This window comes from Daphnia carinata, unplaced genomic scaffold, assembly GCF_022539665.2.
Source record: "Daphnia carinata strain CSIRO-1 unplaced genomic scaffold, CSIRO_AGI_Dcar_HiC_V3 NW_026453027.1, whole genome shotgun sequence".
Taxonomy (NCBI): Eukaryota; Metazoa; Arthropoda; class Branchiopoda; order Diplostraca; family Daphniidae; genus Daphnia; species Daphnia carinata.
In genome coordinates, this window is record NW_026712507.1 from 51,125 (window position 1) to 53,503 (window position 2,379).

Consider the following 2,379-nt stretch of genomic DNA (forward strand, 5'->3'; position numbering starts at 1 on the left):
AGCCGAGGAAGTTGAAGATAGTTGCCGGCGGCGAATAGAAAGAAGATATTTGCATGACCAGGAGAAGAGCAGCCGACTATAGCGCTGTCTTCGAGAAGATAAAGGTATAGATACTATCTCATTTACAAATAGTTTGTTATGTAAAAATAATAAATTTTATATTGTAATAGGATATAATCCCCCTTCCTAGAGTCCAGCGGATCGTGACCGATTTCGAACGTGCTATATTTACGGCTGTCCGCAGGCACTTTGTGGATTGCCAGCACTTTGGCTGCAATTTCCACTGGTGCCAAGCCGTTCTGAAAAAGGTCCGGGATCTACACCTTGCCACCCTCTACAACAACAAGGGACCGAATCCAGTGCGAGACTTTGTGTTTCGCCTGCTATGCCTTGCATATCTTCCAGGTAAATAGCACACAAATGTTATATTTAATTGTCAAAAATATCATTTGTGAACTTTAATTTTTTGTAGCTGGTAAAATTCCTGGTGTGTTTGACGCGTTGAAGAGCTCAGCACCTAGCGAACTTTCAGCACTCATGGATTATATGGAGCGGAATTGGATTCGGGGCAAGTTCTGGACTCCTGAGAACTGGTCATGCTTCAACATCTTAACGCGTACCAATAACGACTGCGAAGGAATGCACCACCAATGGAACAAGGTAATTTAAATTTGAACAATAATATGTAATGAATAATTAATAACAAAAATGTTTGTAGTTGGCAGGCGGATCTAATTTAAAATTCTACAAGATGACAATGATATTGCGGAAACTGGCCGAAGAAGTTTCCCTTACTAGCACGCTACTCTGCCATGACAAAATAAGGGCTCACCGGAAGAAAGAGACCCAACTTAAGAATTCCGTACTGTTCCAGCTTTGGGCGCGCTATCAAAATAATGAGGTATGTTTTCTAAATTTACAAGAAAAAAAAAAAAGTTTCCCTATAACTAATCATTGTTTTTGCAGCTATCTACAATGGATCTACTAGAAGAAATAGTTTTAGAGCTTAGATCATCTTTTCCCGCTATTGTTTCCTCACATGCCCTTAATGTTGCTATAAATAATATTAATGATGAACTAGATATGTCTATAATTGAATAACATTTGTTTGTTTGTAACATGTATTTTATTTGACGAATGTTTACAAATTAACATACTTTATAAATAAACTTACATAATCTCAATTGACTTTTTTATTTTAATGTAATATGTAATGTAATACATTATGCTTGAATTATTACGATAATACTTGTTGTGCAAGCGACAACTAATGTGCCGATTGATGGTTTTGGTTCGTGGCCACAATTCCCGAGAAGATGATTGTTCTAAAAAAAAAAAAAAATTGCAATAATTATACCAATGTACTCCATATAACTATAAATGAATTTACCTTGCATGTTTAAATCCTTCCAACCATTTACCAAACGAGTGATAAGAGAAAGCAAAAGCTTTCAATTGTCCGGAAGAACGGTTTAAGAATTCGTTGATCAGAGCTCCCTATGAAAAAAGAAAAATAAAATTAATGAAAAAGGCAAAAAAAGAACTTAAGAAATAAAAAAACGTTAAACCGGCCTGAGTAAACTGTAAAAAAATTGCCACGCAAAACCTACAAAGAAGAAAAAGAAGAAAAAAAAAAATTAGTAAAACATAAGCAGTTGAAACACAATAAAAAAAGTAAAAGCATTAAGTGACGTGAAGTATAGTTAGGTAGCATACCCATAATTTGCAGATGTAATTAAATAACTATCGTAAATATTTCTAATCCTAGTCGGCCTACGTCCCGACTAAGATATCTATTTAACTGAAGGTCCACTGACCTGGGTCAGACAATTGGTTTCACGACGACACTGTGAAACCAATCCCGATACCTGTGCCCATTGAGGTGACAAGTCTCAATGCCCTTACACTTAAATTAACAATGCCAGCACTCGAACCGTTGCCTATCCGTTCCGAGCCTGATACAATGTGTCCGGGTACGGCCCAGCACTAGTGAAATAGAAAGGTATGCGTATGCGATGTACTTACGGTTTGCGACTCCTTAGAAACAATCCGCAGCTGGGCAGGAACTGGGCAGGCCGCTGGACACGAACAACAGATGATTAGCACATTCACAGCACATTCACGGCACATTCGAAGCACCGTCGACAACCTACACCATGAAGATCTAAATACTGACTGGCTGAAATGCTGAAACCGCATGTGAAAATTGGGAAGTCAGAACTACCATTATTTGCCATTTCAGAAGTATTACCCTAAACACCAGTAATTGTTTTCTCCCAAAAATTCTTTCATAGAATAATTATTTAAAACCTCAGAAGAAATGTAACCACGGAGAATCGAACATAGGACTACCCGTGTCACAGGTTAGAGCGCTACCGA

At 37.7% G+C, this 2,379-nt stretch overlaps 1 long non-coding RNA gene across 1 annotated transcript; it reads right to left on the reverse strand.

Moving 5' to 3' along the window:
- Positions 1-1,180: 1,180 nt before the first annotated feature.
- On the reverse strand, positions 1,181-1,600 carry LOC130694017 (uncharacterized). Its single transcript, XR_009001861.1, has 2 exons — positions 1,391-1,600; positions 1,181-1,325 (listed from the first exon to the last, which is right to left on the reverse strand). It is a non-coding gene; the product is annotated as an uncharacterized LOC130694017 (long non-coding RNA).
- Between the last annotated feature and the right edge of the window lie 779 nt (positions 1,601-2,379).